Source organism: Rhinopithecus roxellana, chromosome 3 (genome assembly GCF_007565055.1).
Source record: "Rhinopithecus roxellana isolate Shanxi Qingling chromosome 3, ASM756505v1, whole genome shotgun sequence".
NCBI classification, from domain to species: domain Eukaryota; kingdom Metazoa; phylum Chordata; class Mammalia; order Primates; family Cercopithecidae; genus Rhinopithecus; species Rhinopithecus roxellana.
In genome coordinates, this window is record NC_044551.1 from 163,790,874 (window position 1) to 163,810,854 (window position 19,981).

The window sequence follows — 19,981 nt, forward strand, 5'->3', positions numbered from 1 at the left end:
TTGGAGACAGGGTCTTGTTCTTGAGCTCAGTGCTGCGATCGTGGCTCACTGCAGTCGCCTGAGCTCAAGCAATCCTCCTGCCTCAGTCTCTCAAAGTGCTAGGATTATAGGTTTGTGCCACCACGCCCAGCTTACAGCAGTTTGGTTTCTATAACCCTATAGGAACAGAGGTCAATAAGGATTATTTTTATTAAAAATATCAAAAGAAGAGATGGACAGGTATAAGTAAAGTGGTTAAGTCTGAAACTGTAGAACATAGAACTTCCGGGTAAAATCCTTAGAGCCCACTGATGGAGGTTTGCTAGAAGGCTAACAGCTTCAACTTCGCATCTCCAATTCTAGAATTACCAACTGAAATAGATGGGCAGACCACCTTAACTTTGTATAAAGTACTCACGACACACACTGTACAGTGAGAGAAAGAAAGAAAACGTTACCCTGAGAGTAACTTTCCATTTGTCTACAAACCCAAATCTTATCTCCTCCACCTTTTAACCGAAAGGGACAAGAGAGAAAAGGCTGCAAAGGCACCAGGGAAGCTGGGGAAAGACCGAAGGTGCGCAACCACACCATGTTAGGCCATTCCACGTGGAGACAGCCTGTGTACGATGGTTGAAACATCAATTTCATGAAGAGATAGTGGGCATAAGGGATTGAATTCATCCGACTTTGGATCCTGACTCTCTAAGCCGTCTCTAAGATAAGGTCCCAACTCTCTAGTAATCAGGGGGGTTGAGAGGGTGAGGAAGGAGAGTTGTAAATGGGAGTCGACTTACTTTTTGCAGTCAAATCTTAACAAGACACAAGCCCTAGAGGAAACAACTCTATGGACCTGAAAACTGCAAACACACACACACACACACACACACACACACACACACCCCACAAATTGTTCTGACCAGCAAAGGAGGCATAAACACTTGACTTCCTAGCAAGGGTCCACAGGCTGAGACCAACTATCTTGTTTGAAATTCTTAAAATCCTGGTTACATGATTCTAAAATTCCTGGACACATGATGTCCCAACCCATAGGAGATTAGAAGTAGCAGATTAAAAGGCTAGAGAAAGCTACACAGATATCAGCAAGACTGACAGTTGACAAAAAGGTAAGAAAGAGAATTGCTATTCTCAAAAGTGACAATATTTTAAAACTCAGCAGTCTAGGAGCACTGAGAGGAACTAACAGCTTTACAAACTTCAATCACTCTTGAGTCACTGCCATCCCCAGGCATGTGAAAAATAATTACAAGTGTAGGAAAGAAATACAGTGTAGTAGCAGAACATATTAAAGAGATTTAGGAATTCTAGTTCACACTAAGTTCATTGTGAATGAAGCGTGCTGTAGCATGACACTCTGCAGTCTTAGGATATAGTAACAGAAGCCATATAAGGAAACGAAGGAGGAGGTCACCCCTCCTTACACTGTGTTGGCCAGTAAGTTCAATTCTTGATTCCTTAATTTGAGAAGGAAGAGCAATTAAGTGTATATTCAGATAAGAACCACCAAGACCCTAAGGAGATCCGAAAACAAGGACTGTACGATTTTTTAAGTGCAATGACAGTGGCATTGGGGGGCAACAACGCATAAACCTAGTTTGTGGGATTGAGAGCTGCTGCCGAGGCAGGACAGAGGTCTCTGGGATTTCCAAAGTATTAACACATCTGTGCTGCAATGGATCCTTGCAACTACTACAGGTGATCTGACCACACCTACACAGTATCCGTAGCTCAGTCTTTCAGCCCTGCTTCTCACACAGGGAAATCCCGACTGTGGGTGGCAGGGGACGTGCCACTAGGAACTTGAAGACACAGTAAATGCAGCTCTGGGGGCTATAGACACATTTTGTTTGATTTGCACAGTCACCCTTCCACCCCCTCATTTGGGCATGTTTTAAACACGAATGGCTTTGATATAAATATGTGTTTCTGAATTTCCCAAGGCTTGCAGCAGCCATGGAGACAATGGACTAGAAATGGGGGCAGCCTCCCTGTTTGGCTACTACCCTCCAAAATTAACATCACTTATTTTTCAACAAAAACAAATCAAACCTCCTATTCTACTTCATCTATTTAACCTGCCCTGCCTGGCACTTGAGTGTGTAAAGCCTGCCCTAGAGCAACACTTGATGTCAATGCAACTTAAAATATTTTTATGTTTAAGACCAACACACATATTAGAGAATAAAGCAAAACACATATGGTAGAGAAAACATCTACCTATTAGCCCTGGGATGTTGAAAAAGCTTCAAGCCTATGTACCTTTTCAAGGGTCACCATGGGCACTTTTCTTCCTGAGGGGCAGAAGTTTCCCATCTTGATTTATTGCAGAGCAGTGGTTCTCAACCACATGCAAGTTTGTTCCCAAAGGACATTTGGGAACAATGTCTGGAGACATTTCTGGTTTTCACAACGGGAGGAGGGTAGGAGGAGCTACTAGCATCTACTGGGTAGAGCCCAGGGATACTGCTAAACATCCTACAATACACAGGACAGCCCCCACAACAAGAATTATTTGGCAGAAACCCTATATAGGAAAGTTTTCATGAAGTGCTGGCCTATAAGATACAGGATACTTTAAGGCTTCTCAACATCTGCCCCAACCAACCATTCCAAACTCATCTCAACTTTTACCTCCTATAGTTTCTCCTCCACTTCTCATCTGCACCATCACTACTGGCAGTTGTTTTCAATCTTCACCTCATAGGTTCAAGCAATTTTTGTGCCCCTGAGCAGTTGGGATTACAGACATGCGCCACCATCCCTAGCTCATTTTTGCATTTTTCATAGAGATGGGGTTTTGCCATGTTAGCCAGACTCGTTTTGAATTCTTGGTCTCAAGCAATCTGCCTGCCTCGGCCTCCCAAAGTGCTGGGATTACAGGCATGAGCCACGGCACCTGTCCTCTTCTGTTTCTTTTTAACAAGATAAGGATAAAAGCACTGTCACTCACTGGGTTGTTGTGAGGATCAGAGGAACTCAGGATATTTCAGGGCTTAGCCAAGGGTCTTCCATGTTCTGGGGCTCCCAAACTCTCTAGAAAAGAAAGCTGTAATAAAACGTACCATCAAAAGCAAACACATGCACCTGTGACCAAAACAGGACAACAAAGACTCTCTCACATCACAAATGTGAGCCATACTTTAGACAGAACCCACGTTACAAACCAGGCCCCTTACAGTTCCTAGTGCATGCTCAGAACAAATGGAGGGGCAAAGACTTAACAACAGGGGCATCAACAAATCTGGTGTGTGGCCCTGCTCAAGCATGATCCCATTATCATCCTAGAAAGGGGAAAGCAGAAGTAAACCAAGCCATAAATGAGCCTCTCTCACTCCCAGGGTTTTTGAAAAGGGAATGTAAAAGGGGTCATGTATTATTTACAGCCGAGGAAGCAAGGACCTCAGATGGAACTGAAATAACGAATACAGCCTGTATCAATGCCAGCTTGTCCACATTACATGCAGGCCTTGTGGTTGTCTCTGGATGCCCCGTTTTCTATTACAAATTCATCACAACCATAATTGGATATTGTCAAGCTTCACAAAAAGATAAGAGCCAGCTGCCAAACTAAATTCTTCTCATTGTTTACCAAAAGGAGGCAAAGAAAGACTCTAATTATTCTAGCCCCACGAAACAGGTAAATAAGAAACACAGAGTCACATGTTCTGCCATAGAACAACTCCCAGTTAGAATTTATTCTGCTTCCAAGGACAGCCACAGCGACTGCAGGGGTGTGGCTGCAAAGTTCATATTATTTAATAAGCAAATTGGATCAAGAGGCTGAAGGCTTTATGTTTTCATATTTATTAAGTAAAGATGTATTCGAAGCACAAAAGCAGAGAGGGGGAGAGAAAATCAAGGTTGAAGGCACACACGCTTTTCAGAGGGGTATGGTATAAAGAAACCAGCCCACATCTAACCTGAATGTCACGTGTGATGTAGTGTGCACACATCATCCCGTTTAATCATGACGTAGGCCTTTAAAGTAGATGCTGTTGATTCTTCTTATCTTACAAGTGTGAAGTAACTGAGTCTCAGAGGCAGAATAATGTGCCCAGGGCCACATAGCTGGTCATTGAGAGAGCCAGGGATTGAGATGTCTACCTGACCCCATAGTTCTTTACTTAGATAAACTCTAAGCTTATCTAACTATAAAAACAAAGCAAACAGTATTGGGAGGCCAGTATTAGCTAACATAAATAAGAAATGGATACTAAGCAAGAGAAAGTAAATGTGAGAAGGGGGGCCCTTGTTACTCTGCGAGACACAGTGGAACTTGGTGCAACAAACTTTCTGAATGCAAAGCCCGGAGACAGCTTCACCTCGGAGGAGTCAGGCTGTCTACTGAGCCCTGTGAAAAGGAACACCTGAACAGAACCCAGACTACCTCAGACTTGCTTCAAGCCCGTGTTCAAAAAATAATCCAATGTCTGCACTGAGCCCAGTGACAGCTGCTGCCCTCACCTTGGCCTACATGTCCTCTTTGGAAGAGGCTGGCATCTTATATCACCACTCGACAGTCAGCTGCCCCTTAAATGCTGAGACTCTCAGTTATGGCGCTGGGGGAAGGACTTACTAGAGACCATCTCCCTGGTTTCGTAGGTCAGAAGAAAGCACCTTTGAAGTGTTAGCCCAATTTTACATTTAAACAGAAGAAATGCTGCTTGAAGGATCAGATGATCAAAGCAGAGATTGATCATGGTGGTCTGTAAAAGTCTGCCCTTTAAGTGTAAGCCCATTTTACAGGTAGCGAAACTGAGTCTGAGAATTTAACTGGATAGGCCATCCAGGTTCACTATGACTTGCTTAAAAGCAGTGTTGGACTCAGGTGACTCTAAGCCTCACAGTCTATCACTAGGCTGCACTGTCTTACCCCTTTATAGTCACACAATAGAGAATAAATAAAAGTGAATCAACTGAGCTGATCAAAATAAAAATAGAAGTCAATCACTTGAGCAAACAGGAGGCTGGCTCCAAGTGCTCAGAGTCTAGTGGAATCACTGTTTAACCTTTGAAAAAGGAAGTAGGTTAAATTTAAGGACATGGATGGGTACTACCAAATTTAAACAAATAGGCAAGTCACTCACTTTTAATTAGCCACAATCTTAATTAAGCAGCCACCCATAAAAAGCCCAGTAACCACCATTAACCAGTGAAGCTATATAACATTCCTGCAGGAGAAGATCCAGGCTTGGCTCTTGGATGCGGGTTATCCAGACAGCCTCATTAGTCCACTGAGATCCCACTGGCTAATGGACCACTCGGGCCTGTGTCTGCCTGAAGTACCCAGCCTCAGTCTCAGCCTAGCCACCTGCAGCCCATCACCCCTCAACCTACGGTCTTCTGTTAGCATCTGATCAGGTGTTAAGGTGTCTCTAAGGTCCCCTTATTTCCTGCCTGGGCAGCTACTCTAACAGTCTTGGCCAAACTGCAGTTGTAAAGTGAACTAAGTCCATAGCTAATAGGTCAGGTGATAAGATGTGAGACAATTAGCTGTCTTTTGCTTGTGTTCACAGGCTGCTCTAAGTTGGTAAGGCTCTAACAAGCCACTTGATCTATTTCCCCAAGGAACTAAAAGGTCTAAGGGGAAGGATGATAACAACAAACAGGGGTGGCAGGCAATCGTGCTTCTCTAGATCCAGGCTCTTTGGCCTACATAGCAAAGGCAAAATCACACACGGAAGGAGGGGCTATAAGGATTCTCCAGTGTTAAGAAGCTTTAAATGATGCACACCAAAGGAGGAGCTTAGAACACCAAGGAGAAAGTCTCCAGATTAAAACAAAGAAAAGCCCTAACTCTAAGGGAGAAAACTAGTTCCTGAATCACAGCTAAAGAATGTAGAGCTATTCAGTATTAGTCTCCCTTCTGCTGAAAAAACCAAACAGACAAAACAACTACAAAACTTAGAGTGGGGTGGGGTGAAGAGCAGGAGCTAGCACAACAATACAGAGATATCTGAATGGTTTCAGAATCTCAGCATCTCGAGCTGCAAAAAGGCGGTGCCAGGAAAACCCAGGGCAGGGGCAACAGGAAGTGTATGAAACATCCTTTGAGTGGATTTCCTTACTGGGTATGGGGAACAAAGGATTGTCTAAATCTGAGAGGCAGAGAAAAATAAATGTCTCTCGAGTTTACCATCTCTTGAACACAGCCCCATCGCCACGGGCATGACCATCTGCAAGACCAAGAGCAAGTACTCTAAAGGCAAGGAAGATGGAGTGGAGGGCAGAGCATGGTGCCTGGCACGAAGCAGGCATGACCCTGATAGCTGGATCTCAGTAGCAAGCCAGAAGGGCCCATCCTCTCCAGATTATACAGATGACTTAAAATGAACAGAAGTCTCACATCCAAAAATGATAATCACCTCCTTTTAGCATTCTCCATTACATTCAAGTTCTCAAGCATTACCGAGCAGAAGGTAGGAGTCTGCTTACCTGCCTTTGCTCCTGATCTCTTCCCATCCAATGTTAGAAGTGGGAAAGGCTGGTCTCCCCCACCTGCCTCCGCACCAGTGCTCCACATTTTTCTGACTCTTATTCTTCTTCTTGGGTTTGTGAGCCTGGGCTTTGCTTCTGCCATTATCTTCTTCCTTTTCTTCACAGGAATAAGAGAAGGTTCCCTGACTTTTTAATATCTCTCCTTCTGGCCACAGCCCAACCAGGAACATTGCTGGCCATTGTGGGGAAACTGGCCCTGGAGGCCCATCCTAGGCATGACCCTACCGAATCCAGAGGGCACCTAGAAGCCTTCCTGCTGGGCCATGTTCCTTTAGACACGTTGTAGCCCTCAGCTGAGCAAAAGGGAGAAACAGGAGCGCAAGGGAACTGAAGATGATAACCATGGGGCTCCCTGACCTCACAGTGATGCAGGCAGAGGTTTCCTCACCACATCTCTGTACATCAGAGAACAGAAGAAAGCAAGGTCATGGGGCTGAGGATGGGCGACTTCATTTTTAAGAGAGGAGGATGCAACAGTTTCTTTTTTCTAGGACAGTTAAAGTGATGCAGTTGATTATAGAATAGCAATGAGAAAGAGCAGCTCCCTGGTGGGCCACCGTTCCCCGTGAAGGCCAAAGGCTATAACACCTTGATTTAGGTATAGTGTCAAGTTGTTGTTTTTCTCTCTTCTGTGGGGCAATGTTGGACTTTAACTGATTCAACAGAAGTTTCTCAAGAGTGTTTGCACGTACCAAGTATTGTACAAGCCCTGGATAAGTTAGGTTACCACCATGCACACCTACCTACTGGATGCCTGGATTTTTTTATAATGTATGCAGGAAAGATTCAGTCATTTGTCAAATATGGTCATTTTTTGCTTTCCCCAAACCACAGAATGAGAAGATGATGTTTACGTCACTTTTTGAGCTTAGATCTCATTCCAGTGTGCTGGGGCCAGTGCCACATGCCCCTGCCTTCACCATGGCACCCACCCACCAGGACCTAAGGAAGCACCCACACCTGAGAGTACCAAAGACAATAAATACCTGAGACATTTTGGTAAGGCCAAGCTATTAGATCAAGGTCACCCTTTGAAAACACCTTTGAGATGTGCAGTCTAGAAGGTTTTCCCTTCAGATAAGAACATTCTCTGGACAACCTTGTTGTCAATGTTGATAAATTGTGAAACACAAGGTACCGTTCTTTCACTAAGAAATTTTTCCTCTTCTCCTCAACATGGGATTACATATTCTCTGTGGGAAATTTGTGAGTTATGAAAAAGCATTAGCAGAAAATAGCACCTATACCCCCCACCTATTTACAATTAGCATATGTCTTCATGTGTATTTATTATGTGGATTAAAGACACACATGCATGGGCTTTGGATCGTGTGTGCCAGAAAGAATCCTAGCTCTGAAACTAACAGTGTGATGTGCAATTTAACAGGTTTCACAGTTGGCTTATTATTAAAATGGGAGTTACATCTCCTTCCCCATAAGTTTGTAAGGACTAAGAGATGACATACATGCAAAGCACACAACACAGTCCAAACAAGGAAGAACCTGCTAAGCGGTTATACCTCCTTCTCCAAAGGTTTATCAACTAAGAGACGGCATATGCAAAGCATACAACACAGTTCAAAGCAGGAAGAACCTACTAAGCACTAGATGTCAGTATGAAAGGTTTTCCATTAGGCCCTGGGTTTTCTATGGCTGCTGTGACAAATACATGCACTTAGTGGCTTAAACCAACACATGTTTATTATCTACAGCTCTGAAGGTCAGAAGTCTGAAACCTTTCTGTTAGGCTTAAATCAAGGTGTTGTCAGGGCCAGGCTTCCCGGGAAGGCTCTGGGGTAGAATTTATTTCCTTAGCTCTTCCTCTTCTAGCTTCTGGTAGCTGCCGGCATTCTTTGGCTCGTGGCGCCTTCTTCATCTTCAAGGCCAGCAGTACAGAATCTTCAAGTCTCTCTCAGGCTCTGACTCTTTGCTTCCATTATGACATCTCTTTCTTCTGACTCTCATTTTCCTCCCTCCCTCTTATGAAGACCCTTTTGATTACACTGTGCCTACCTCGATAATACAGGATAACAGCCTCATCTCAAGATTCTTAATCACATATGCAAAGTCCCTTTTACCATGTAAGGTAAAATATTCACAAATTCTGGGGATTAGGACATGGACTTCTTGGGGTGGGGGTGGGCAGGCATTCAACCTACCAGATGTTCTTACTATATTAGGCTATTTGAGAATGGTAACATGGAGTTGTTGGAAATATTTTCTGTTTCTCTACATTCTTTCCATAAAAGTAATATGTTTAATGTCAAATCCTATTATCTACCCTTTTTTCATTTCTTCCACTAATTTTAAGCCTAGAAATTCCCTCCATATCTTGTCAGGATAGTGTTTGTGTATGCGCGGGTGTGGGTATATGTACTTTACTAATTGTTACAAATTTAAATGATAGAGAAATACATAAAATAGGAATAAAATTTGTTCCCCACCTCCAATTCTGTTTCACCTAGGAAACCGCTTCATAGCCTGGGATCCACTCTTCCGGAGTTTATGCTATTCATTCACACACATGCACTTCCATTTGTTTACTGGGGTCAATTTGTACACCTAAGTCTACAGTCCAGCTGGGATTTACTTTAGTGAATGCTACATATACACCTAGGAATTCCTCCTCTCATTTGTTTTTTTATTCTAAAGAATGATTAACCGAAGCACAATATGGGCAATAGTTGTTATTTTTCTATGGAAGTGTGTTTTGTGACCTACTCCTGTTTTTTTCCAGCACCGCACCTGGGGATCATCTACCTGCCATTTCTACCTCATGTTTACAGGTACCACTATTCACATGGTGGTAGCTGCACAAACTGAAGAAACAGCACTTGGGAAAAATTACACAGGCTCCAGAGGACTCCTATAGATCTAAGCTCATAAAGTGACATAAACATCATCTTCTAGCTCCGTGGTTGGCAGAAAACAAAAAATGGTCATACCTGACAAATTACTGAATCTGTCTTGGATACGTCATAAAGAAATCCAGGCATCCAGCAGGTGTGCATGGTGATAACCTAACTTATCCGGGGTTTGTACAATACTTAGTACATGCAAAACACTCTTCAGAAACTTCTGTTGAATCAGTTCAAGTCCAACACTGCCCCACAGATGAAAGAAAAACAACAACTTGACACTACTCAAAAGGTCTTCTGGTCTGTGTGGGGGCTCACACACTGAATACCGATAATTTAGGAGGCCCAGGCAGAAGGACTACCTTAAGTCATGAGTTCGATACCAGCCTGGGCAACAAAGTAAGAATCTGTCTCTACAAAAAAATAAAAACTAACCGAGCACACATGTCTGTAGTCCCAGCTATTCGGAAAGCTGATGCAAGAGGATCACTTGAGCCCAAGAGTTGGAGGCTACAGTAAACCAAGATTACACCACTGCACTTCATCCTGGGTGACAAAGGAAGACCCTGCCTCAAAAAAGAAGGAAGGGGAAGGGGAAGGGGAATAGAGGAGGCCTCCTGATGCCCTATGCTGAGTGATGAACGCTGCTCTGTAGGAAGATTTTTGGCAATCTTGAATTCCTTCATCTACGGTCATTCCTCAAGGACTCATTGTGAAAATGAATCTAGATGTAGTGTACAAAGCAAACACAATAAACCAAGGCCAAAATAGCCATAAAATCAACAAGAGAACATGGCCCTTCAGCAGGCCTCACTTCTGTTGTCAGTGACATCATCACAGCCGGGCTGGTGGTTGCACTGTTGGGAGCAGTGATGTTTAACTCTGAATAGAACCAGGTTGCCCCAGAAGCATCCACACCCATTTCAGACAGTGATTGTGCCCTAGGCTTTCCCAGTGCACAATGTGGACTAAATATACCAAAGCGTTTTTTGAAGGGAACAGCAAAGGAAGACAGCTCCAAGACCACACACAGATCACACTTGGTATGAAGACAGCAATGGATCTCGTGAGGGTGTTGATCAATATCCATGCTGCAGCAGCAGCATTCTCAACAGTGTGCTCGGAAGGGGTGAGCAGTGTTCCTTACCAGCACCCAGCACCAGGAATGTAGAACCTCTGCCAGCACATACAGGCAGAAAGCAAATTATAACAACCAGGACACACTGAGATTCACTAATAGAATTAGACCTACAATCTGGTCTCAACCAGACACAAACACTGTCTGCTTAGGCCTGGTGTAATTTACAGCAGCCTCAAACATGTTTCCCATCTCTTCGTAAGACAGGCAGGTTAAACTTTCTCAGTGTCACCACTCCCCTCTCATGCACTTCCAATTGCATGTGAAATGTATCACCCATCTGTGGGCTCTGAGCCTCCTGAGATCACCAGGACTCTGCAGACTGACACAGCTATGGGCCTAAGAAAGAAAGGCAATCTTAAGCACCCTTAGAAGAAATGGGCTGTAAGAAAAAGCCAGATGGGGGGTGCAGAGGACATCCTAGCAAACAGGTCAATAAGCCATCTCTGGCTCTGGGATGTTTGCTAACAGTTGAAGATATTTTCACTTCTCAAACTCCTTTGACCACAATATTCCCCTTCTCAAAAATCTTTGGTGGCAGTGCCCTTCTGCCTGTGTTCCAAATACCACCATCTGGCTTTCAGGGTCTCTGATCTGGTGCCTCCTCTCTCTCAGCTTCCTCTACTCTTCTACATGTGGGTCATGGTGGTCAAGTCACAGCTGGCTTCTTTTGCATCTGTCACCCCCTCAGGGAGAAGGACATTTTCTCTTCCAACTACTGAAATCCTATCATCTTTAAAGAGCTAGCGCCAAACGACCTCATGTATGAAGCCCCATAGGCAGCTTAGGCAGCAGCAGACTTCACTCTTTTCGATTATTTACTTGTACCTCAGTTGGTACGTAGTGTCTTTCATTGGAGTCATGCTGGGAGTCACTTCTATTGGTGATATACCTATGGGTGAGCTACCGTAAGTAATGGGAAATATCTTCATTCCCATCTGCCTTACTTGTCCCAACAACTAGTCCTGGGTTTTAGAAGCAGTGGTGGATGGATGAATGACCCTCCTTCCTGGCATCAGGCTCTCATGACCTGGGTCACAGGCCAGTGCCCAGGTTAGCAGGTGAGCCCTAATAGAAGTGGGTGAGGTGAGCAGGAGAGCGCAGTGGGGCCCATAGCAACCTGGAGAGGGCATGTCTCATTTACCACCAGGCATCTGCTTCTCAACTCCAGCATTTGTTGCCAGGTGCAAATATGGGCCCCATGTTGCTAGATACTATGATTTTTTTAAGAAAATCCAGAAATCGGGATTTTTAAGTGAAATATTTTCCATGTATAAGGGCTACTTACCAATGTTAATTGAAAAAAAATACTTGGTTGGGTGAGGTGGCTCACATCTGTAATCCCAGCACTTTGGGAGGCCAAGGTGACTAGATAATGAGGTCAGAAGATCGAGACCATCCTGGCTAATACCGTGAAACCCCGTCTCTATTAAAAATACAAAAGATTAGCCAAGGGTGGTGGCACACACGCTGTAACCCCAGCTACTCAGGAAGCTGAGGCAGGATAATCACTTGAACCTAGGAGGCGGAGGCTGCAGTGAGCCAAGATCACTCCAGCTTGGGCTACAGAACAAGACTCCATCTCAAAAGAAAAAAAAAAAAAAAAAATACTCTCTGCGAGCAAACAGAAGCACATCTGCGGGTTCTGGTTGAGTTTGGGCCCTGTGATCTGGAACCTGCACTGATGGTCTTTGGAACGATTAAGGGTGCCATCCTACATGTAACATTGAAAATAAAAGATGCAGTGTCTGCCCTCATGGAGCTTAAAACCTGGTTCTGGAAATGTAAGATGTATACGTGGAACTCTGAGCAAGAAATGGTGGCACATGTTGATATTGTGGAATTAGGACTTCAGACTTCTTGGAGTCAGGGAGCTGTGGTGGGCTAGGGGTCCACTCCACTGTCACGGGCTTCTTTCCTAAATAAATTCTCACATATGGGGAGATACTGGTCAAAGGAGATATAATTACAATTCAAAAGGGGTTTTTTTTTTTTCCTAAACCAGTTTTCAGACCCAGAATATTTTATTTTAAGCCGAAATAGGCAAACAAAGAGAGAGTAGATAGGTGACTGCTTGGGCTAGGGGAGAGGATAGGTAGCTAGTGGGAGAGAAGTGGAGAATGACTAATTATGGTTATGGGGTTTCTTTTTTAGGCAGCGAAAATGTTGTGGTGATGGACACACAACTCTGAACACACTAAAAACCACTGGATTGTACATTTGAAGAAGGTGAATTGTATGATATGTGAATTATATCTCAAAGTTGTTGAAATGATAAAGTAAAATAAGCTCTCTAGCACACAGGAAGCCTGATGACAGTCAGTCTCTTTAATTTTCACCTCCCACTATTTCTTGGGTCATGAGAGGCCAAAACAACAACTAATGATGGCATCAAATATTGAAAACTTACTGTGTAGGGGGCCCTATGTATTAAGCACTTTATTCCATTCCAACCTCACAGCAACCCCACAAGGGAGAATTACTATCCTCACTTTACAGAGGCAGGGCATTAAGTAACCTGCTCAAGGTCACAGGGGAACTGTGAAGCTAGAACTTGAGCCCAAGGTGGCCAACTCCAACTCCAAAGCCTGTGCTCTGTGCACCAGGCTATGCTGCATCGCATAAACCCAGGCAGGAGAGGTGGAGGAGAGTACAGAGGCACACTCTTGTCATGTGACTATAAGAGTGAAGGTATGCAGGAAGGTTGGCTTAGTAAAGGTTCATTAATGCCCAAGACAACATTCCTTTCTCCTTAAAGGGGAAAAGTCTTATTCTGCTAGAGGGATAGATTAAAATCAAGCAAGTTTTTACACTTAAGCTAATTGAGAACAGGGGAGCCAGGAATGAAGTGGTTTCCTGTCCGGCCAAGTAACAGGCTGTCAGGCAGGCTACACTCACTCCAGCCAATAAAGAGGTAACAGCAGCAAGGAACGACCCCACAACCCCGTTTTCATCGCTCCTCTTTCCCTCCTAGTTTTTACTGGCTGCCAGCACAACCCAGTCAACAGCAAGCTTTCCTTTACCACACAGGCTTTCCTCCTCCCCTGAACCTGCTCAACCCCAGCCTCCATTACTAATGTCCCCCTGTTAACCGAAGCCACCAAAATCTGCTGTCTGCCTTTCTTGCCTTAGACACTTCTGAATAAATTGTGATTAACTGATTCAATGTTCACTTTTGCAAAAGGGAAAAAACAAAAGGAAGGATAGGGGAAGAATCTCAAAACAAATAAAGCAATCCCGGGGTTCTGCTGGAGTGCACACGGAGCTTCTGTGGGAAATGACTGTTTACTAGTCCCTTAAAAAACTTGTTTAGGCCAAGCAGCCACTCTTCATCTAGATTTGCCAAAATCTGTTCTCCAGGACTGATAACCTACACTGGGGTAGCTCCGACACTGGGTTTACTTTGAAAGGTTTTCTCCAGTTACTGCCAGCTGCCAATCTGTTTTGACAATACATTGTTAGCCTACAGGCTCATCACTGTCATTCTTTTGGACATGTTCATTTATTAGCAGTCAGTCAGATATGCCGACAGTGTATTTGCAGGGGATGCAAAAACACACACGCTTATACACACAAGGTATGTTAGATGTCTAAGACTGGGGAAAAACTTAAGTCAAACAACACATAATTAGCCTCTGCTTACAGAGGTGAGACAGTTTATTAGACTTTATGACTTCTGTTCCCATTTCCCAGCCCCCATATACCTTCTACTTTCCCCTCAGCCCCAAAGCAGATGAAAGTTTGCCCTTTAAAAAAAAACAAACAACAAAAAAACACTTTTTCTAGGAGTATAGAAACTTCAGACTTTTGAACTACACGGTGTCCGTGTTACAACAGGGACTTGACATATTCTCAACCTTGTTTTTCATCAACAATGCCTGCTCATTGCCAAGTTTAGATGTGACTTTAAATTGCACCCAATCTGGCAAAATAATATTTGACTGCTGGCTACCAGTAAAACGCACACAATTTTTCCTTTCAGAACTTCTGAGCCAGCAAGCCAGGAAGTCTTTTGGTGACTACTCCCCTTCCCATTTGTAGAGAGAAGTCAATACTCAGGACCGGGGGCTGGACTTGGGGAATACAAGGGTTCCCTCATTGCAGCCAGGGCTCCCTCTTACCCCACCGAGAATCTACCCAGGGGCCTGAACCTGCAAGAGGTAGACAGGCACTGTGAGCTGGGCCAGTTCCCTGGCTTGTGCTCCTACCTCGTCACGCGCTCTGGTCCTCCTTGCCCAAGAGGTGTGGGGATGGGTGTGCTGGAGGCACAGTCCAGGGTTGGTCTTGCCTGCCGCACGCCTGTTCAGTAGCCTTTTAATGAACTCAGTGACTCAGCGCTGTCCCTCCCCCACCAGCCTCGGATCTCACTCCTCTCAATCGCACTGATGCCCATGTGACAGCACGTTGTCTCCACCGAGACTAATCCCATATCAATAAGAGCTTTCAGCACGGCCCAGACCAGATTACTCTGTCTCACAACCACTTTGCTGACCTGCCCAGGGGGCCACCGAATACTCCCGGAGCGCATACTATTTACAGAAGAGTCAAGATAAGCCGGATCACTTGGTGTGATTATTTCGCTGCCAAAGTTTGTGGCTTTAACAAAGCAAACCCACATTCAACCACTCAACCAGGCGCCGTGCAAGCCACCAGAATGAAAAAACAATGCTGGATCTTACACACATGCAGTAATCAAAATATTACAAATAAAGGCTACATGTGAAATGACAGGTTAAGATGAGCTCTGGATACCAGATGTTTGGAGTTTGCTATTAGATTTCTTTGCCATAAATCCAGGACAAGGCAACATGGCATCTCATTGTCAGATTAATGTGGACTAAGCATGATATAATTTATAAGAAGGCTTTTAAAAAGTCACCAAGATTGGTTCTTAACTTTGCCCATTCAGATTCTTAAGAGCAAGCCAAACCTGAGGAGAGATGCCAGATGCCAAACTGAGTACAGGCTCAATTTCTCCTACTTTTCCATCCTTCCTTTTCCTGCAATTTTTATCACACTGGTCTCTATCCACAGCCTTTCTGGGCAGCTGAGATGAATAAGGGGAATGAGTATAAAGCCTACAAATACGGTCAAGGAGATGAGTGGGAGTAACTAGAGAATGGTCTTGAGGGTTTGCGAAAACTATTTCATCAGCATTATGGGCAAGAACAAGAAGGCCAGGGCATACTTAAAATCATCACAAAGCCTCTTTCTAGCACTAAATGTGAAGTAATGAAGCCATCACACAGCAGATTAAGGCCTTTGCACACAAAGCTCCCTTCCTCAGAAAAGCTCTATTGATTGATCTGGAAATACAGATTTTTAGTTCCAAACCTGTGAGGATAGCTACTTAAAATTCAATCTCTTTCCATCAGAATTGCATTAAAATTCTAAAACAATATGCACCAAATAAAATTTATTTTTAATATTAAAATACCTGATGCTCATTTCACCATGTCTCTGTTCTCTCGTCTCTGTTCAACGCAGTTAGGCAGATTTGAGGGTGCTGCGGAGAATATCTGAGGTGAAATGCCAGGGAGCGAGTGAGCAGGCCCTGAGCTGCAGAGACAATGCTCCAAGCAGAAAAGCATGGCTGGCAGGAAATCAGGAGAAACTGTGCAAGGAAAGAGCCATTCCAAAGCTGTTCTCTGTCCCACAGTTATGATCACAGGGGAGGGTAATTACAAGTACTTCTGATCATAATACCTTTTGCCATTTGTCAGATAGCAGACCTCAAATTCAAGGTGGATTAGTCTGGAAAACTAAACTGAATCAGTTTTGAAGTCTTACTTTTATATCCAACAGTTGAACAATGCAAATATGAATAATACAGAAAACAGCCAAACACCTAGAATGAAAAGTGGAACCCTGCAGTAACTGCCCCGTATTCAACAGATGACAGGGCTAATGCAGGGAGTTTGGGGCTATGGGCTGGTTTTATAGCCAAAGCCACAGAGAATTCCATCACCAAAGACTGCTTCCTACTCTTGGTGAAGGAAGCAGGTAATTCACATGCCAGTCTCCATCTTTTCCTCCCTTTCCCTCTCCCTCCACCCCGCCTTACTGGTATTTTTCTCAATGAGTTCCCTTGATGTTGGAGGACCCAGCCTGCAGCTTTCACAGGAAGGGCTAACGCAGTGAGAAGAGCAGGACCTAAGAATCAGAGGAGGTGGGTTTGAGATCTAGAATAAACAGGTAAAGGTCCAGAGGCAAGGAGCTTCACTTTTGAGCCTTAATTTACTCAGCTTTAATGAGAACATTACCTGCCCTGCTTGCTTACTAAATGGGACTGACCTGGTGGTCAGGTATGGAATGTGGGCTTGTATCACAGAAAAGGTGGACAAAACAGGATGGAGAAAGCAAAGTCTGAGCCCCTGCTCTGCCATGTCCCTTGCGGGGCTTCCCTTCCTCTTCTAGGCTGCATTTGTAAAACGCAGACAGTCATACCTGCTCTGTGTATCTACCAGGGTCAACAGGAAACTTAAGCAATGCATTTGAAGACAAATATTACAAAACTGACAATGCTATCAGAGGGCATGTTCTTACCAAAGACTATGTTTTAAAAGCATGAATAGCTCCAAGGTTGAAAGAAAGTCTTAAAGAGTATTTTTATGTTACACTACAGAAAAATATATCATTTGCTTTAAATAAGGGGAGACTAAGTTTCAAGTCAGCAGATTAGAGATGAGCGGTTAGTGACACCATGAGGGGTGGCATGAGTAGACAGAGCATTCTCCCAAGAAAGATGACTGAAGCCAGAGCGAATGGGGCTAACAGTGACATTCAGTCGCCAGCAGTGCATAGACCAGCTTTGGGGGCCAGGGCATTTCTATAGAAGGCTCCTGAAGCCACGCCACAGGGATGGGTCCTTTCCTGTTGCTTCACTGCCTAGCCCTTTTGTGAGCACGGTGAGACGCCTGAAGTTGGCAGCAAGCACTGTGTGCTGGCATCTGCAGTGAGCAGTGACCGCTACACCACTGGACAACTCAATCCTGCAGGACTGCTCCAAGACTGAAGTTCAGAATGACAGGTCACTGAGGCTTGCAGTCATTGACTCCAAACACCTTATTTTACAGATAGGAAAACTGAGGCCTGGTGGCAAGGTGGAGGCACTTTCCCAAGAAACACAGCATCCAAGCTCTACTGAGTGCCCTGATCCTCGGATGCCCCACCCAGTGTATACTCACTACCTTGGGATGTTTTTCCCCCTAAACGGAATCCTATTGTTCACCAATTTACTCATATGTGTATATACACCATAGAACCTTAAACATTATCTTTGACAATTTTTTCCTCCTGGCTTTATAAAAATCTGTCCTTTCCTCATGCAAATTATTTTCCAAATATTTAAACTTTTTGGGCTGGGCCCAGTAGCTCACACCTGTAATCCCAGCACTTTGGGAGGCTGAGGCAGGCCTCCCACTTGAGGCCAGAAGTTCAAGACCAGCCTGGGCAACATAACAAAACTCAACATAACTAATCTCTACTAATACAAAAATTAGCCAGGCGTGGTGGTTCATGCCTGTAATCCCAGTTACTTGGGATGTTGAGGTACAAGAATCGCTTGAACCTGGGAGGCAGAGGTTGCAGTGAGCTAAGATTGCACCACTGCACTCCAGCCTGTGCGACACAGCGAGACTGTCTCAAAAAATAAATAAATAAAAATAAAATTTTCAGGCACTTTGAGGAACCCCAGTCTTGAATCATCTTGTACTTACAAAGTAAGTAAATTAGATAATTTATTTTATGAATCCTTCTTAATATTTGTGTAGCCCCTTACAGTTTTCATAAGCTTTCTCTCATTTGATCATGACAACAGCTCTGTGATGCACACAAGACAGGGGTCATTACCCTTAATTTCTGTGGTACTACAGAGAGATGAAATGATTCATCTAGCACCAGAACTAGAGTAGAACCCAGTTCTTCCCAACACTATCTTGGTCCTCCTTCTTACTCCATTAATTCAAATAAGAGCCTTTATATACTGGGCACTATAGTTGGAACCAAGGGGGCAAAGATATGTAAAACAGAGTTCAGTTTTTTCCAAAGAGCTAGCATCTAGGGGACACATATCCACACAAAAAGTTTACAAACACATGAATTTGGGGGTAGAAACTTTGGAATCAGACAGATTTGTATTTGAGACCAGACCTCACTGTTCACTAGTTATGCACCTGTGGGCAAATCATTCTGCCCCTTTAAACAGTGTTCTCGCCTCACAGGATTGTCAGGAGAAGTGAATGAGATGGCAGAGGAAAGATGTTTAGCACCGAGTCTGGTTCATGGTAAACATCCAGTATGTATTAGCTATTTTTATTAGCATTAATACAAGGCAATGACAGAGACACCTGAAGGCTATTATGAGAGCAAGGTCTGGGGACACCTATCCTCCACGGTGGTGGGTGGGGGGTCAGGGGGGCAGGGCAGTGTATCTGGAAGAACTGAATCTTAGAGAATGGCTTTAATGATTGTTCTTACAAAACAATACTTATTTTTGTTCTTTTGTTCTTTTCATCTGTCCATCCATGTAGTTATCCAATGCGTACAGTGAGCCCAGCACTTTACAAAATGATTCTCAGCAGGGCTCCCTTGAATAAAGGGTTTTCCTAGGGCACTTAAAATACGAGCATATTTACAAAAATTATACACCTTTTCAGAGTTATACCCACTGAGTGAAATGAGGCATATCAATGGTCCACTCTGATCCTAGCTAGAGGTAACAGCTTAAGAGAAACACACCTATAAACAGAACCTTAACACGATGTCCTTTGGTAACAAAGTGAAAAGTCCTTTCCCTAGAGGCCACGTCAAAGTGGTCTGCTGAATGGGAACTCTACTCTCATCAGCAGAGGTGGGGCCTGAGCTACTGGGGACTTCAATTCATGTCTGCCTTCACCATTCACTTAAAGGAGGAAAATTATCCAGCTAAATGCTTACTCATATGCAATATCTGCTTGCCAAAGGTAGCACAGATAATAACCCCATACTTTCCACCTTGTACGATGATTACAACTTCCTCTCCATTCATCCTCTCAACTGACCTGGTAGCCAAATGAGCCAATCTGGATAAAACAGAGATATACCCAAGGTGGGCTGTACTTTTGAAACGGGTTCTACTGCTGAAGATACGTATCTTCAATACCTATCACAGTGACATATCACAGTCACCAGATATGTATGACACTTTGTAAGCTGGATAATTAGTTCAAATCAATCCCTTACACGGCACGCTTTGTGAAAAGGAAGTTGGCACCTATCTGTTCCCCTGACGGACAAGACTGATTCCTTTCTACAGAGTGCCTTGAACTACTGCAGGAGAAAACCACCATCCTTCAAAAGCACCCAAAAGCTGTGTGCAGCTGGACTCATGGAAGGCTCTCCCTGCCTCAGGATGCTGCCTCGCATAAAAAAATGTAGGACCAGGTCCTGTGGGTAATGGTATTTGTGACTTTCTTTCTCAAAGAACTAGGTTCTTTCAGATGGGATT

At 44.0% G+C, this 19,981-nt stretch overlaps 1 protein-coding gene across 4 annotated transcripts in view; it reads right to left on the reverse strand.

Moving 5' to 3' along the window:
• The window catches only part of MCC (MCC regulator of WNT signaling pathway), a 486,531-nt gene that overhangs the window by 161,194 nt on the left and 305,356 nt on the right, over nucleotides 1-19,981 (reverse strand). The window contains exon 1 of one of the 4 annotated variants that reach the window (XM_010375823.2): nucleotides 14,703-14,777. The exons of the other annotated variants lie outside the window; for them this stretch is intronic. The gene's annotated coding sequence lies outside the window, so the exon portion shown is untranslated. Of the gene's footprint in view, nucleotides 1-14,702; nucleotides 14,778-19,981 lie in introns of those variants that run through there. 4 annotated transcript variants of the gene reach the window in all.